This window comes from Canis lupus, chromosome 17, assembly GCF_003254725.2.
Source record: "Canis lupus dingo isolate Sandy chromosome 17, ASM325472v2, whole genome shotgun sequence".
Classification (NCBI taxonomy): Eukaryota; Metazoa; Chordata; class Mammalia; order Carnivora; family Canidae; genus Canis; species Canis lupus.
In genome coordinates, this window is record NC_064259.1 from 44,675,293 (window position 1) to 44,694,233 (window position 18,941).

General features: G+C 35.4%; 1 long non-coding RNA gene across 7 annotated transcripts in view; it reads left to right on the forward strand.

The window, feature by feature from the left end:
- LOC112664280 (uncharacterized) overlaps window positions 1-18,941 on the forward strand; it is a 77,404-nt gene that overhangs the window by 25,043 nt on the left and 33,420 nt on the right. The gene's annotated exons all lie outside the window — the stretch shown is intronic.

The window sequence follows — 18,941 nt, forward strand, 5'->3', positions numbered from 1 at the left end:
CAAATGAGTGTTCCAAGAGGTCTGAGAAGAACCTGTAAGATTTCATAAGAGCTAGGCACAGTAGTCCTGGAATGCTCACTACATTCTACTGATCAAGCAAACCACTCAGAACATCTCTGATTTAGGCTAATGAAATGAATCTCTACTTCTTATGTGAAAAGCAGCATGAATATAGAAAAGAAGGAACTAATACAGTTTACCTTAGGAAAGCTTCTACACCCATTTATGATTTAAATAACTAGTTACTTTGTAATGTATAGAATATTCCTAATCTTTCTTTCCCCAGGCTTGTTATCAATCTCTTGCTAATTTCACATTCATCATCAAATCTTCTGTTACCAGATCATGAAAACAGAAACTGGTTGAATTTCTAAATAGCTAAGATAGTTACATATTAGCTCATCTATTAAACTATTGTAGAATTACTGGCTTAAATGGAAAAAAATAATAGTGTATTTACTCATAATATTTTCCTCCTATTAATTTAGGTCATTAAATAGAAGTTGTATGAAATAAATATATACCTATTCTTTCTGCATATTATAATATTTAGGGGAGGGAGACATGTGCATGACTTTTTCCATGGAAATTGCATTTCAAAACCAGAAAAGAGATTCATGGGACTGAAATAAAAATGTTGTATATACTGAGAAATATCCATTTCAGTTACTGGGGAGTTTTGCCTCCTTCAGTCCCACCATCTAGCCCACACAAGCATAAAAATCAACATTATCAAGTAGAGAAAGTAATGGCTTGGTAGTCTAGTCTGTGATGTGGTCAATATACATCATGGAATACTCTGTGCTTCTTTTTCCTCATCCAAACAGGGCTAATAAAACCTGACTTTGTTTCAATATGGTCATTAAGATGATCAAATGAAATGAAATGTCAAGCAATTTGCAAATTTAAGAGCACTATAAAAATGTAGTGTCTTATGATTGCCCTAAAATAAATTTGTATTGTGCATAATGCATAGTATGTTAATTTGCTAGGTAGAGACACTTTTGTTTAAGCATGAGTGGTAATACTTTAAAGTGAATCTTCAAAAGCTACTGAGTTCTTGGTATCCCCTCAGTTTAAAATAGCTCTTCTATTAGACGCATAGTCCCCAGATAAATTGCCTGCTGTGATTCTATTATCTGTTTAAATTAAAAATATACATATTGTTTTATTTTTTTAGTATAAAAGTATAAAAAACTCTGCTTGACCAGAGTAGGAAAATTTAAATGTACAAATAGGTTTAAAAAAAAAAAAAGCATATTATGCCACTCTAAAAAGTGAAAACTTTAACATTTGGCCTATTTATCTCTTTATCTCTTTATAATCTTCACAGAGATGGAGACAGAGATCAAAAAGTAGTTGGGGATAACACGGCATATCTGTTTCATTTCAAGCTCTTTTCATATAGCAATATAACACATTCAGGAAAAAGAGTATGGGCTATATAGGGTGTAGAATCTCCCCTTTTCCCAAATTCCTATCAAGTCACAGCACAGGTAATTTAGACAGAAAATTTCTGTTCTCATTAGGAGAAACTGTAAAGTCTATCATTCAACTAGTGGAAATCTTAAAGAGTTTTCAAGCAACAGTGAGTAAGAGGGGTGAGGAGGGGAAAGTAATGTGCCATAGACCCACCAACTGGATTATCTACTTTTAGCTGGTACCCTCACAGGAAAACGAGCCATGTTAAAACAACAACAACAAAAGGAATATGTGCCCTCCCCTTTTTAAAACTTAATGCTTCCAGTTATAAATAGTGAAAAAATCTTACATTTAGTTTCCAACCATCTGTGTGGTTCAAAGGTAAGAGTCTGACCCCAACTCAACACGCCCTGAAGTCAAGGTAAGAATTAGCATTCAAAAAGGAATTAGCATTCAATACAACTGCTCATGAAAACCATATCAACCAATGTTTCCAAATAAACTGTAAATGTGTTTTTAAATGAAAAAGTCTCTTGCTTGCTGGACTTAACAGTGTTTCATGCTCATGTTCAAAACAGTTCCTTTGAAGACTATATAAACATTACATTGAATGGTCTTTTTTTAGATAATCACATGGGTCATAGTTTCATCTCTTTTAGTATGGCCTTTCTTCACTTCTGAAAATCTCACCATTCTTCATCCCTTTCCCTTTTTTATTTATCTCTGTAAGACTTATGACCATCTGAAATACCATATACCTAAACTATTTCTTTTAGGGTCTATCATCTTCCTCAAACGTTTCCATTTGGACATCAGCTCTATGAGGACAGGAGTTTTTGTCTGTTTTATCATTTGGGTGTTCTCATGCCAAGGATAAGCCTGGCACATTGTAGGTAATTAATACACAGTTCCTGAGTAAGGGAATAAACAAATAGACTCAGAGGATATGATGCAACTTCATGTTTGTCTTCCATTTTCTCTTTAAATTTATTGTGTGGAGCTGGTTTATACCATTTCATTCTTCTGAGTGAAATTCTTGTGTTATTCTATAACCCTTCTGATTGTTCTTAGGAGATATAAGTTCTTCTGGTTACTCTGATTCATAAAACACAGTTTTGTTTTTTCTTTCAGTCAGAAATTCATATATCCAGTTCAACGTAATAATCTAAAACTCAAAACTATGAATTAAAAGTAGGACTTCACTCCTTCCCCAGTTTGAGCCTGGTGAATTAGAAAAGAGGAAAATGTTTGGAGAGGCAGATCGTATCAGTCTGCACTTAATATTTTAGGTTTTCCCTACGTGGTACTCCTTCCTGTGAGGATTTAAACATCCCACTCTGTTGAACTCAGAAACACTGAAGTGGTGTTGTGTAATTCTCTCCCCTTGACTGTGGGCTGGATCTTGTGACTTGCTTGAAATGAATAGAAAAGTGATATGATGTCACTTCCATTATCAGGTTATAGAAGACTGTAACTTCTATTTTGCTGGTGTTCCTTCTTTGGCTCTTCATGCATGCTTGTTCTGGTGGAGAGGAAAATCTGGCAAGGAATTGAGGGCAATCTTTAGCCTTTAGTCAGCAAGAAACTGAGGTCTTCAGCCCCATAGCCCATGAGGAACTGAATCCTTCCCATAACCACTGAGTAAGATCAAAAACAGACCTGGTACCATTTGATATTTGAGATGACTGTGGCTCTACCTAACACTTTGCAGCTCTTAAGAGGTCCTGAAGAAGGGAATCAACTATGCAGTACCTGAGTATTGGCCCATAAAAACTAGTATATAATAAGTGTGTATTGTTTTTAAGCCATTAAATTTTGGGGTAATTTAGGGTGCCCAGATGGCTCAGCTGATTAAGCGTCTGACTCTTGGTTTCAGCTCACGTCATGATCTCGGGGTGGTGTGATTAAGCTCCACATTGGGCTCTGCACTGACTGCAGGACCTGTTTGAAATTCAATCTCTCTCTCTGTTTGCCACTCCGCATGCTCTATAAATAAATGAATAAATAAATAAATAAATAAATAAATAAATAAATAAATAAGATAAATAAGATAAATAAGCAGTAATTTGTTACACAGTAATAATAGGTTACCAATAGATAAGGAAACTTGCTTTGGAACATAGGGGAGAATGTTATGAAACATAGAGGAGATGTTTATCAATTCAGAAGTTTCAAAGTCAGTATATTGTTAAACATGTTTCTTCTTGCTTTATCATGTTGACTGGTATTCCAGAAAGAGGCTGGATGCTGCCATGAAGTCCAATGGAGCAGCACTATAGACAATCTTCAGCTAACACATAGTGAAAATAAGAAATAAATTATTGTGTTATAAGCCATTAAGATGTGGGGATTGTTTGTTAAATTAGCATGCTCTAGCACAGGGTTTCTCAACCTTGGAACTAATAATATTTTTCTGGATAATTCTCTATTGTAAGGGGCTGTTCTGTATATTGTATGGTGTTTGCCAGAGCCTCTGGCTTCTAGCTACTGCCCACACTTCCCTGTCTCTCAAAGTTGCAATGTCCAAAAGTGTCTCCAGAGATTGCCCACTATCCCCTGGGGGATGAAATCATCCTAACGTAAGAACCACTGTTCTAGTTTATCCTGACTGATAAGGTCAGCTTTCCCTCCCTCTCATCATCTACAGTCCTCTTGGTGTAAATGAATTTATTTATTTTTGTCTGGTTTCTGATAACTTTCTTTATTCCCTTTCTTTCATAGTTTTCCTACCTTTCCAAGTAGAACTCTGAGACAGGAACTAGAACAATCTGATGCTAGCTTTCTTGGGTAGATGGCCCACATCTAGTTCACAGAAAACAACTTTGTCAGGGTAAAATTTAGAAATTCAGGATTTTCCCAATATGCCACCACCACAGTAGCTGTGCAGTCATAATTCCTGACCCTTTACATTTCTCAGGCTCAATCCAGGAACCAGCCCACTACTTCCAAATCCTTGGTGCATAGTTCAAACTCTGAGTGATGTAGTTGAAGCCATCCCCACTAGGTTTGAGGTTAGGAGAAGGTATGCTCCAAACCTCTGTATGTGAGGAAAGAAGTGTGGTCATCTCCCCAAGGAAATAAACTTCTCCTTTAATCTCCAACTCCTAATCATTTTAGATCTTTGTTGTCAGCCAGATATTAAAATCACAAAAAGTGTTTTTGTTTACTTCATTGAAAAATCCTTGATTACCCTCCATTAAGAATGTAGTCTTTATGCTTTTAGTCTTCAAGTGAAATTAACATAAAAGTATATCAATCATAGCATCCATTAAAATAGTTTATCATTTTCCTAGTTAATACATAACATTTTTCAATTATAAAGAATAAAAATTTTAAGTTGAACTATGCCACTCACAATATGATCTACTTAACTCAGCTGACTAGGTTTAATCTGGTTTAAATGTCTTAACATTTTTGTTTGCTATGTAACTCATACTTGGCCTCTTCCATCTAATAAACAGCCCTACTCTTCAATTGCTTCTCCTCCTCCTCTAACTCTTTATCAGTCAAATCAAACACTGCCTGGCATGCACTCAGAGGATAAAGTCAGGATCACAGAGGAGTTTCAGGACTTACCTCTTCCTGGGTATTTTTTTTTAAAGTTTTGAAAAGTCTACCTATCATTGATCTATCGATCTATCACAGCTCTACTCAGTTATAACTGATATATAAAAATGTATATATTTAATATATATAATTTCATGAGTTTGGACATATATAAACACCCATGAAACCATCACCGAATGAAAGTAATAAACATATCTATCATCTCTAAAAGTTTTCTCATGCCCCTGTATGTGTGTGATATAAACACTTAATATGAGATTACCTTCTTAATAATTTTTTTAAGTGCACAATATAGTATTGTTAAGTACTATTTTGCCCTCTGTATCATCTAAAGAAAAAGGACTTTTCCTGCTATCTCCTCTCACTGCCTCATCACCCCATTCATGACTAAGCAAAAGATGCCTGTTTCAGAATATTACCATTTTGAAAATGAGAAAACAAGAGGTAGAGAGACAGGAACTATGAGAAGGGGATGTAGAGCATATTTTTGTTGTCTTTTCATTAATATATAACTGGAGAAAACATACATTTTGGATGTACTTTTCTAGTGGGAAAATTCAGAGGCACTTTACTGAGAATGATTTTGTGTGGCCTACCTAATTTTTTCTAATTAAAGAACTGCAATTGCATTTTAATCAGGGACTGGTGAAATTGCTCTTCAATATTCACTTTATTCATAATTAGGTTTTTTAAAACAACTTTTATTCATGTGAAAAATTAGTGTGACTTTGGCAGCTCTGGGAATTAATTATAATATTTCTAGTGAAATAGCTGCTTGCTTTGGGCCCATTTTTTAAAACTAGATTAAGGGCAATAATCTGGAGGTAGGTGTATAATCAGACAATAAAATATTTATCATCAGACTGAGAAGAATTATCAGTTGAAAGGAGGAGATCAGTATGACTGAATTCAAATGACCCTCAAAAAGACAGGATTAATGCAATAAACTGTCATAAACTTCAAGAAAATTGAAAATCATTTTCTCAATAAAATTTAAGAGATGGTTGCATTAGGAGAGACCATGTTGCCATGATAAAAGGAGGAAATGAAGGATCAAAGTGTTTAGCATGAAATATTATAGCTGAAATTAACCAAAAATACACGTAATGAACAGAATGGATGTTGCTAACAAAGAGATTAGTAAATTAACTTGAGGAATTACCTGAGAATTCAAAGGAATAATTAAGTGAAATGAGAAAAGAGAAACTAAGAATCTTGATACCTATATGCTAGAATTTCCACAAATACAGGACCACAGTGAATATCACAGATTATATAAATGAATACAGTGAAACCTCACTAAAATGGAATAGGGAGCCTAGAAAGGAGACTAGAAGAGTGAGCCATACGACTCAATATTAATTATAGGAAAAACTATCAATTACATACCCCAACAGAAGAATTGTCAACAAGAAAAAATTGATCAATTACAGGCCCCAAGAGGGAAAGATATATATAGTATCCCCTATGAGAAATATACTGCCCCTGCAATTCAGCAAAGGAAAAGTTGTCATCACTCTGGACTCATGCTTATGCAAAAAAAGTTCCAAATTGTGGGACTTCCTTATAGTTTTACCATAGTTGCATGTCCAAAATGTAATCCTCTGTTTTTCCTGAATAAGGTCATTTTTGCTGGTAAAGTGACTTTTATTTTGGAAAGGTTAACAGAATCAATAATTTAAAGACTCACAATATAATTTCTCTAAATAGAAGAAAGACTGAGTCCAGAGACTAAACAACTCTGATTAGATGTATGAATTCCCATTGAAAAAATGAATTTTCTAAATGCATACATTTATCTGTGTGAATGTTGCCAGTAGATCAAGTGAGAGTCATGCATGATATAGAGTCTATATGGGTGTTATCTTTGATGTTAAGGCTAGGATCAGAAAGGAAAAGCTAAAAATGTAACCCCCAGATTCCCAAAAGATGTAGATGAAGTAAATTATCAGTAAGAATAATGTATCATCTGAGTTAAGAGATTGCTAGTGAGAAGTATAAGGCAATGCCCAAGGGTATATTCTAAAATCCACTATATTTGTTCCAGCCAAGCATAGATATTCCTTCTTTTTAAAAATCTTTCCTCCCTCCTAGTATTAAATAGGGTTGGTTGTGTTAGCTGCCATAATAAATGATCCCCAAATTAAGTGGTTTAGTACAATAATTTCTTATTTTTCATTTCTACCACAGTTTCTACCACAGTTCAGTTGAGTGTTAGTTGGACAGCCGTCTATCTAGTGACTGAGAAAATGAACCTGCTTTCACTTATTGACTCTGCTTCAGAGTGCTCCACTGGGTTTTCTAGATCTAGCGAGGAGATAATGAAAGAAAGCATGCAGAAAGTACACCTAACACACTCTTATTTTAATTATGGCAGACTGCTGGTGATCCATCTCTCCTACTCACATTCCATCAGGGAAACCTAGTCACATAGTCCAACTTAGATGAAGTGGGGTGCCCCAGAAAGAAGAAATAGGTTTGATGAGTAACGAGCTGGTCTCTTCCAATCTACCACCTCCAGCCTATAACCCCCGAAGAGTTGGAAGTGGGGAAGGAGGAACTGAGGAATAGAGCAGAAGCCTATCTGTCCCTCACTTACAGCTGTCCTGAGTTGTAGGCAGGGGAATAACTACAGCTTTATTTATTTATTTTTAAAAGATTTTATTTATTTATTTATTCATGAGAGACAGAGAGAGAGAGAGGGGGCAGAGAAATAGGCAGAGGGAGAAGCAGGCTCCATGCAGGGAGCCCAATATGGAACTTGATCCTGCTACCGCAGGATCATGCCCTAAGCCAAAGACAGACACTCAACCGCTGAGCCATCCAGGTGTCCTGTAACTGCAACTTTAAATGAGTTTGGAAGCTTTATTATATATGAGATTGGGTATTTTAAGGAGGAATTTGAGATTATGATTTGTGTCTTGAAATAATCTCGGGGCTTTACAGTTCTTAAAAGTAACTACAAAAGATATGGAAATGCCAGACTTTTCATTGCTGGAGCAAAACTATTCCCACTGAGTAAAGTTAAAGAAGAATGGGGAAGCAAAATTAAATTGCCTTATTATTGCCTTCCACCAGTTGGGCTAGTTTAGCATACTGGTAACATACATTCTTTCATTCGCTTGAAGCTCTGGTGTATTTTGTTCCTCTCTGCTGTGCCTGCACCCATTCATTTCTAGGGGCCTCTTGGGGCTTCAATTAACTACAGAGGGAGTGGTAAGCTCAAAGGCCTATGATCAGAGAGGACAGATTTTTTACTTCTGGGCTACCAAAGGCACCATCCAGCTGTGAGAGAGCAAAAAGTACTGAAATGTAAACAGGCAAAACATGTTTTTAAGGCATTCTTATTTTTTCCTCCTTCACATGCACACAGACAACACAGACACACACAGACTCACACACACATCAGAGTTTTGAGAGGTAAAAAAAGGAGTAAGAAGCTATTCATCTCACCATTATGGATTTGTTAAGAGGATATCATTATAGATTTTCTTTTCATACTTAAGGGATATAGATTTAAAAAAAAAAAACAACTTTGTTCTGTATTCTCATGTGGGATATTTTGAAGGCAGCAGACTAGCAGAAGAGCTTCCGGCCAGGTTCATAGGAAGGTTAGTAAAGACATCATGAGATTTCTAAACATGAGAGAGACTGAATCCCCTACCTGTTTCCTGGGGCATTGAGTTTTATTGAGTACAGATGAGTATACAGATGTGACCTGAATGTGGAATTCCCTCAGAAAGACTGTCAATGGTTAGAAAAAATTGTCATAGAGTAAGATATAAAGACCCCAGCAACAGAAACTTCAGGGAGAAGGGTAAAAAGGTAAGATCCAGATAGCAACGGGCTGAGATCTCAAAAGATGACAAAGTCTAGAGAGTTGTGGCAGGAGTCGAGTTGGAGATATCAAAAGGGAACAGTGCACATATTGTATGTTCCTCATCTGGATGAGACCATAATAGACCAGCCATGTTTTCTTTCCATTTCACAGCCCTTGCGGGACCTCTAGATTTAAATAGGATTTACGAGAATTCTGAAAAATTCATTGCTACTGTCAGTCGCTTTAAGCCTGTGCTATAGACTGAAGGCATGTGTCCCTTCCTAACTCATATTGTAACCTAATTCCTAATGGGATGGTATTTGGGGATAGGGCCTTTAGAAAGTTGTTAGGTCATGAGGATGGAGCTCTCATGAATGGGAGTAGTGCCTTTATAAAAGAGACCCCAGAGAGTTCTTCCACTCCTTCTGCCATGTGGGGACCCAGCAAGGAGACAATGATTATAAATGGGGAAGCAGGTATTCACCAGACACTGAATCTACAGTCACTTTGCTGTTGAATCTCCCAGACTTCAGAACAATGAGATATAAATATTTATAAATATCACAATCAATGATATTTTTGTCATAGGAGCTTGAGCAGACTAGGAACCTGCTTTAATAAATAAAAAATAATATATCATTTTAAAATTAATACATTAATAATATACTTCTATATTATTATTATAATATAACATGACATAACATAATATAATGGATATCAGAAGTGCCCCTGTGGAACAGCCATGCTACAACTTAGGCTTCCTTCCGCCTAGTTCCCCTGGATGCTTAGGATTTCTCTCTTATTTCTATGGGTCTCTAAACCTGAGCAGAAGGCTATGCTTATGCTACAGGTTTCTGCTCTACCAGGGTCTCAGCTTATATTCCAGAAGAACTAAGACCTCTTCTTATGGTATTGACAATGTTTCATAGTACATACTCCTTGGAATTTTGATTTGTCCTTCCCTTTTGATGCTTCCTATGGGATTGTCATCTCCCTAAAGGAAAGGACTGCATCTGTTTTATTCAGTGCTAGCACAAAGCGAAAGCCCATTAATAAGATTATTGAGTAGGTGCTCCCTAAGGGGAAAAACATGAGAATTAACTTTTATCACCTCCTGCTCTACTTGCTTTACCGTTTTCTCCTGAACTTGTACCTAGAGTAAAGGAAAAAAACATGCTACCTCTAAGGGACAAATTTCTAGCTTTTTAAATTAAATTTTTTTTTTAATTTTAAGTTTTTTGCCAGTGGGAGGTTTTTATCTTTCCTCACATAACTCATGAAAAGAATGGAACTTAGGCATTTTCTATAGTATGCCACAGTTTCTTAAGGAAAAAAAAAAGTTGTCTGAAAAAAAATTTCAGTGAAAGACTTTATGGGAAACTGAGGCAAGGCAAAGAGGTTTCTTTATATGAGAATTCTTCAGCCTTTACTTGTATTAGATTTGTGTGTTACTCTTTTCTGTCCAATGTACCGTACATGCATTTTCATCCTGGGTAAAGAAGACCCCTTAAGGTTGATGTGGCTGTATGGGATTCTCTTGTCTGTGCCATTCCTCATGGAAAGCTGGCAGAAGCTGAGACACCAGTGCTGAAAAAAAGCCTGCATCTTGGAGCAGGTGCAGGGCAGTGGGAAGAGACTGGAGAAAATAAAGGCACTATATAGGGGTACAGAGAACAGGGGATAAAATCAGTGAGAGAAGGGATGTCTAAATGGATTGATGAATAACTCTATTGAAGATGCAAAATAATATTTTAAAACATGCCCTTGGGGATCCCTGGGTGGCGCAGCGGTTTAGCGCCTGCCTTTGGCCCAGGGCGCCATCCTGGAGACCTGGGATTGAGTCCCACGTCAGGCTCCCGGTGCATGGAGCCTGCTTCTCCCTCTGCCTATGTCTCTGCCTATGTCTCTGCCTCTCTCTCTCTCTCTCTCTCTGTGTGACTATCATAAAAAAAAAAAAAAAAACATGCCCTTGAATAATCACTATTTCTTTTGGAAATGAGCCATATCTTAAGACACTAAAGGCATTTTATTATACATACTAAAATGAAAATATGATTATTCCATTTTATAAATCTTACTCCTTTGGTTTTGCTTTTTTTTAAAAAAAAGATTTTATTTATTTTCTCATGAGAGACACAGAGAGAGAGAAAGGCAGACACACAGGCAGAGGGAGAAGCAGGCTCCATGCAGGGAGCCCGATGCAGGACTCAATCCCGGGTCACCAGGATCACACCCTGGGCTGAAGGCAGATGCTCAACCACGGAGCCACCCAGGTACCCCTGGTTTTTCATTTTTTAAATGAAAGTATGATTAAAGTACAGTAAAGTTTAACTTTCAAAGTATAGTTTTATGTGCCTTTGTATTCAAATTATCCCCCATCGCCAACCCCTAGCAACTATAGATCCTTTTCTGTACATATAGTTTATCTTTTCCAGAATGTCATACAAATGTAAGCATATAATATGCGGACTTTGAGATTGATTTTTTTTTTTTTAGTACCTTGTATTGGAGGCTTATCCTTATTGTTTGTGTCAGTAGTTCACTTCTTTTTATTGCTAAATACTATTCTGTAAATAAAAATGTACAATTTGTTTATTCATTCCCAAGTTGAGGGATATTTAGGTTGTTGCCAATTATGAGTGAAACTACACAAACATTTCTACGGTTTTTTTCTGCAAAATTGAGAATAACATTATATTTTCTATTTCTCCACTAACCATTTGTGCTAGTGTTGTCATATTTTACTTTGCTACCTGCTATGCACACGATGCTTTGCTAATCTTTTTGCATTAGACAATAAATTATCTTTTAGATCTGCATAATCTAAGAAAGTAGCCACTAGCCACATGTAGTCATTTAAGTTTAAATTAAAATTAAATAAAATTTAAAATTCTTCAGTAATACTTGCCACATTTAATATATTCAATAGCATATGTGGTTTGTTTTATTGATAGTTTTCTTGTTATAAGAAATTCTTTTCTTATAAAAAGGGCTGTTTTAGGGCCTTTAAGTCAAGAAAAAAAAAGAATTTATATTTAACTTTTTTTACATTTCAGCAGATTGAAAATTGTTTAAAATATTGCTTCTGTCTTGTGATTCTCCTTTAATATTTTTGTAGTGCAATTCAAATGCAAATAAATGTCTTGGTTCTTCTTTTCTTGAAAAAGTCTTTGTTTCTTCTTCATTATTGAAAGATATTTTTGCAGGGTATAGAATTCTTAGTCAACAGTTTTTATGTTTCCTTTCATCTCTTTAATAACATCACTACATTGTTTTCTGGCATGCATAATTTCCTTTTAGTATTTCTTTTTTATTTCTGACAAAGAAAAAAATGTGTACATTTAACATATAAAAGGTGATGTTTCAATATATGTATACTTTTTGAAATGAATCTAGTCAAATTAATTGATGTGATTATCACCATTTTTGGTGCAGAGGTAAGAACACTTGAGATTTACTCTCTTAGAAAATTTCAAGTATACTATATATTACTATTAACTATTACTATCACTAAGCTGTATGCTATGCCTTAAGAATCCAAAACTTATTCATCTTATAACCAAAAAGTTATGCCTTTTGGCCAATATCTCCCTCTTACCCCCAACCTCCCAGCCTCTGGTAACCACTATTCTACTTTTTTTTTTTTTTTTACTATGAATTTGAGGGTTTTTTTTTTTTCCTTTTTAGATTCCACATATAAGAAAGATGATACTATATTTGTCTTTCTTTGTCTGGCTTATTTCACTTAGCATAGTGTTCTCCAGGTTCATTCATGTTGTCACAAATTGCAGGATTTCCTTCTTTTTAAGACTGAATAGTATATTTCACTGTGCATGTGTGTGCCTGTGTATCACATTTTCTCTATCCATTCATCTGTCAAGGGACATTTAAGTTTTTTCTATGTCTTAAATATTGTAAATAATGCTATAATGGACATGGGAATGCGGACAACTCTTTGAGATAGTGATTTTATTTCTTTTGGATATGTATGTCTAGAAGTAGGAATGCTGAATCATATGGTACTTAAAAAATTGTTTTTTGAGGAACGTCCATACCATTTTCCATAATGGCTATATCGATTTGTGTTCCCTTCAACAGTGCACAAGTGTTCCTTTTCCTGATCATTCTAGCACTTGTTTTGATTTTTTGATAATAGTCATCCTAAGAGGTGAGGTCGTATATCGTTGTAGTTTTAATTTTTGTTTCTTATAGAAACAGAGATGATTCTTATATCTGTTGGCCATTGGATGTCTTCTTTAGAAAAATGTCAGAAATCCCTGGGTGGCTCAGTGGTTTAGTGCCTGCCTTTGGCCCAGGGCATGATCCTGGAGTCCTGGGATCAAGTCCCACATCGGGCTCCCTGCATGGAGCCTGCTTCTCCGTCTGCCTGTGTCTCTGCCTCTGTCTCTCTGTGTCTTTCATGAATAAATAAATAAATAAATAAATAAATAAATAAATAAATAAATTCTTTAAAAAAAAGAAAAATGTCTATTTGGGATCTATGCCCATTTTTAAATCAGTTTATTTGCTTTTTTTGCTATTGAATTGTATGAGTTCCTTAATAAATTTTAGGTATTTAACCCTTACCAGACACATGAATACCAAAAGTGCCAAGAATATACGATGGAGAAATGGTAGTTTATTCAATAGATATATAGTTTGCAAATATTTTTTCCTATTACATTCTATTGAATTATGTTAATTATTTTCTTTGCTATGTAGAAATTTTCTGGTTTGATAGTTTTACTTGTTCATTTTTGCTTCTGTTGCTCATACTTTTGGTACTAAATCCAGAACAATTATTGCCAAGATCAATGTGAAGGAGCTTCTACCCAATGCTTTCTTCTAGGAGTTTTGTAGTTTTGGGTCTATAGTTAAGTCTTCAATCCATTTTAAGTTGATTTTTGTGTATGGTGTAAGATAAGGATCCATTATTATTCTTTTCTGGATATCCAGTTTTCCCAACATCATCTATTGAATAAACTACCATTTCTCCATTGTATATTCTTGGTACTTTTGTCAAAAAATAGTTAAACTTACTTGCACAGCCTTAATTCTGAGGTATTTTATTCTATTGGTCTAGGCATGTGTTGTTTTTTTTTATTTTATTTTTTATTTTTTTTATTTATTTATGATAGTCACACAGAGAGAGAGAGAGGCAGAGACACAGGCAGAGGGAGAAGCAGGCTCCATGCACCGGGAGCCTGACGTGGGATTCGATCCCAGGTATCCAGGATCACGCCCTGGGCCAAAGGCAGGCGCCAAACCGTTGCGCCACCCAGGGATCCCAGGCATGTGTTTTAAGGCTAGTACCATACTGTTTTGATTAGCATACCTTTGTAATATAGTTTCAAGTCAGGAAGTATGATGCTTCCAGTTTTGTTCTTTTTTTAAAAAACTATTTTATTTATTTATTCATGAGAGACACAGAAAAAGAGAGAGACAGAGAGACAGAAAGAGACAGAGACATAGACAGAGGGAGAAGCAGGCTCCATGCAGAGAGCCCAATGTGGGACTTGTTCTCGGGACTCCAGGATCATGCCCTGAGCCGAAGGCAGACACTTAACCTCTGAGCCACCCAGGCATCCCTATAGTTTTGTTCTTGTTCAAGACTGCTTTGCTTATTTTTTGTGTGTGTGTGGTTCCATATGAATTTTAGAATTATTATTTCTATTTCAGAGAAAAATTTATTGGAATTCTGATAGGGATTATATATACTGAACTTGTATATTTCTTTGGATAGAATGAACATTTTAATAATGTTAATTCTTCCAATTCATGAACATGAGATAGCTCTCAATTTATTTGTGTCTTCAGTTTCTTTCATTAATGTTTTATAGTTGTCAGGGTATATATCTCTTAACTCTTTTGTTAAATTTTTCCAAGTATTTTATTATTATTTTTGCTATTGTAATTAAAAAAAACTTTTAAAACAGTTTATTGATGTATAGAAATGCAACTGATTTTGGATGTTGAGTTTGTATTCTGCAACTTTACTGAATTTGTTCATTAGTTTTAAGAAATTTTTGGCAGAATCCTTAGGGTATCTATATATAATATTATGTCATGCAAACAGAGATAATTTTACTTCTTCCTTTTTGAATTGGATTTGCATACACAATTTCTGATATAACTATGCTATAATTCTTATCTTTGTTATTTGTATGTAATGTGTTTCATTTTCTCTGGCTCTTTTGAAGATTTAAAAATTTTTTTTGTTTTTCAGCAGTGAATATGGTGTGTGTGTGTGTGTGTGTGTGTGTGTGTGTGTGTAAGCTTATTTGGTATTCATTGAGTTTCTTGAATCTGTGTTTTTTTGTCTTTGTTTTTCAAAATTCTTGGCCATATATCTTCAAATATTTCATCTTCTCTTCCTTCTTTTTCTTCTCCTAGCATTTTTCATTCATGTATGAGATGATTTCATATTGTCCCATACTTGTTGGATGCCCTATTCTGTATTTTTGTATTTTTTTCATTTGTGTTTCAGCTTAGAAATTTCTGCTTATCAGTTTTCAAGTTCATTGATTTGTTCCTTGGTTGGACTGAGTGTTCTGATATGCTTTTCAAAGTCATTATTTATCTCTGCTGTCATGTTTTAATTTGTAGCATTTTGATTTGATTTTTTTATACTTTCCATCTCTCTACTGATGCCCATCTGATCATTCTTGTCCTCTTTTTTCCAGTAGGGCCTTTAACATATTAAACACACTTATTCTCCATTTGCTAGTCCTACAATACATGTAATATTGGAATCTGATCCTATTGATTGGCATCTTGACAATAAGATTTTTTTCCCCACACATTTTTTTTTTTGCGTGTGCCTCTTGAGTTTTTTATGAAAGCCGGAAATACTTTGTAGAAGGATAGAAACTGAGATAATTAGTATCTATATCTGGAATGGCCTCACCTTATCTGAGTGAGAGAGACTTAGTCCATCTAATCAGAAGTTAGATTGGATTTTTGTTTGTTTGTTTGTTCATTTCTATGGTTCATTTCTATGGTTTGTTCAATTCTATGGGACAGTTTTGCAAGAGGGGTAATCTCAAGGTCAACTTTAGGTTTTCCCTGTGTGCCTATATCTCAGAGAAGTTCTCCTTGCTTGCTTTGATCTTCCTCCAGTAGCATATTGCTATTACTTTCATTCAGTGCTTGCTATTAAGGAGGGCAAGTAAAAGGGAGGTGTTCTCTACTGTTTTGAGTCAGCCTAAGTGTTAAGGGAGCATTGAATTCCTTTGTTTAGGAGGTAGGTCCTCTCCAGTAACTCTGCCCCTCCCCAGAAGTAGAAGATATTTAACAATTTGACCCTGGAACATATTTTTACCTATCTTGGTGGAGTATGGGGTTCTATTGTCTTCTAGCTGCAATGGGTCTTTACCTGTACTCTGAAGGCAATAATGTTTCCTGCCTTCTCCTAAATAGCTTAAGACATTTGTTTTAGAGGTGCCTGGGTGGCTCAGTTGGTTAAGTGACTCACTCTCAGTTTGGGCTTGGGTTATGATCTCAGGGTGCCAGGATCAAGCCCTATATCAGGCTCCATGCCCAGCAGGGAGTCTGCTTCTCTCTCTCTCTCTCCTTCTCTCAAATAAATAGATACATCTTTAAAAAAAACAAAATAAAAAAACAGACATTTGTTTTATAGGGGACATTACAAAAAATGCTTTATGTTTTGCAATGGCTTCTGTTCCTCTCCTCTAGGTCTGAACCATGATGATAGGATTCTTAACCTAACTCAAATATTTCTTGTGAGACTGAGAGTAGATGCAAATTTCTCTTGTGTCTCTAGTTCTTGGTGCTTTTCTAATCTTACACTAGTGTTTTCTTGGCCTTTAGCTATTTGTTTATAATTTCACCCTCAATTTTTTACCTGACATTTTGCCTATATGTTGTTGCTGGACTATTATGGGTAAACAAATGTTTGTGCACTCTCTTGGAGTTGCTGGTCTTTCTTTATATTTTGGGTAGGCTTGTTGCCCTATAACTTTAGCTCTCTCGCATAAAAAGAGATAAAAAATTACTGGCTCATATGACAAAGCAAGGCACACTGGGAAAAATATAAATACTAAAGTTTGATGAGTAGCCTGAGGTAGGTAGTGTGATCACAATGGAGTGGTCAGGTGGGTGGGGTAGAGAGGAATGTGAAAACCTTTCCATCAAAGATGTGATACTGAGCCTTCCAGGTCAGGTATAAGGAGGTTAGGAATAGGAAAAAAAATCACTCAAGGAACAATGTAGATAATGGATAGAACAAAGGAAGAATGGAGGCAGAAAGCTTATTTAAGAAGCTATAATCCAGGGGAGGGCTTGACCTAGTGTGGTGGCAATATACTTGAAGGTGATATGAGAGTTTTGAGAGAGATGTAGATAACAGAATGAAAATAATTTAGCAACCAACTATTGTAGGAGAAATACATGAAATGAATTTACAATAATTTCCAGTTTCTGGCCTATGTGATAGAGTAGATGTTGAAATCAAAGGAGATAACAGAGAAGATTTTGAGGCAAAAGATTGAAAGAGGGTCTGCATATGGAATATAATAAATTCTTTTTGGATGTAGTATGTTTAAAACAAATATAAGAGTCCTAGGTAGAGATATTCAAATTATATATGGTTCTAAAGTTTCAGACAGGATTAAAATGGAGATACAGATTATGAAGTCAGCAGCATATTAATGCCTGGAAAAGAGCCAGCATTGTATAGGTACATGGGATATAACAGTGGGAAGAAAGACCAGGTTCCTGCTCTGGAGAAGCTTACATATTAAATAGAAATAATAAAATAAACAAATGCATAAATAATATATTTTCACACTATTATAAATAAGGAAAGAATAAAACCCTAAAGGATGCTAAAATTTAAGACTTATACAAACAACAACAAAAATCTATTTGCAAAGAAACAAGGAGAAGTAGATACAAATAACTGAAAAAAAATCAAGAGTAGGAAGGCATCAGAGTGTCAAGGAAAAGTGTTCAAGAGGACTGATGCTAAAGGCATTGAATAATCAGTAGATTTTCTCCTTAATTTTGTTTAAAGGTCTATGGCTATGCCTTTGCAACCAGAGTTGCCAAAGTGAGCATATGGAATGCTGGCTTTGCCATTCTGATTGCTGATTTTAAAACAAATCTCACCATATTTCGGATCTCTCATTCTCAAAATGTTCCCATGAGTAAAATTGAGTCATCTTTATAATATTAGAATTTAGAATCCTTTAGAGAATTAAAAATCACATATTCTTTATCCAAGTTAATTATAGATATCTCATTTCTTAGGCAAGGAAAGCCTTGCTCCATAAAACCATATTGAAGAAAATGGGTGCATTCTGATGTTGCTCTCTTTGAATAAAGACAAACATTTTCAGAGGCATCTGGGTGGTTCAGTTGGTTAAGTGTCTCCCTTCAGCTCAGGTCATGATTCAAGGTCCTGGGATTGAGCCATGAGGGTGGACTCCCTGCTCAGCAGGGAGTCTGCTTCTCTGTCTGCCTCCCTCCCCTGCTTGTACTCTCTCTCTCTCAAATAAATAATGATTAAAAAAAAAAGGCAAATATTTTCAGTCACAGTACTTAAGTATTATTCTCTTTGTAACTATTTTTATGGAAAAAAACATACATACACTTCCAGTGATTTTTTAAAAGATTTTATTTATTTATTTATTTATTTATTTATTTATTTATTCATGAGAGACATAGAGAGAGAGAAGGCAGATACATAGTTAGAGGGAGAGAAGCAGGCTCCATGCAGGGAGCCCGATGTGGGACTCAATCCCGGGACTCCAGGATCACGCCCTGGGCCAAAGGCAGGTGTTCAACTGCTGAGCCAGCCAGGCATCCCCCCTTCCAGTGATCTTAAAAGCAAACTAGATTATTTCATTCCTAGAACTATGTGTAGAAGTTCATAGTACCAAATTATTTTTATTTACAAGGTAGTTTTTTGTCTTGGATGTTGAATATGAAACCTTGATGATTCTTTGAGATATGTGATTTTTGTCCCTCAAATTCATTATTCATTATGCGGTTACTTTTCTATGTTGCTTAGAATAGAATCAGTGTAAGAAGTTTTCAACTTGAATGTTTTTCAGATATAATTATATTTTAAATTCTGTCATGTTTTACTAGTACTGCTAATGCATTTAAG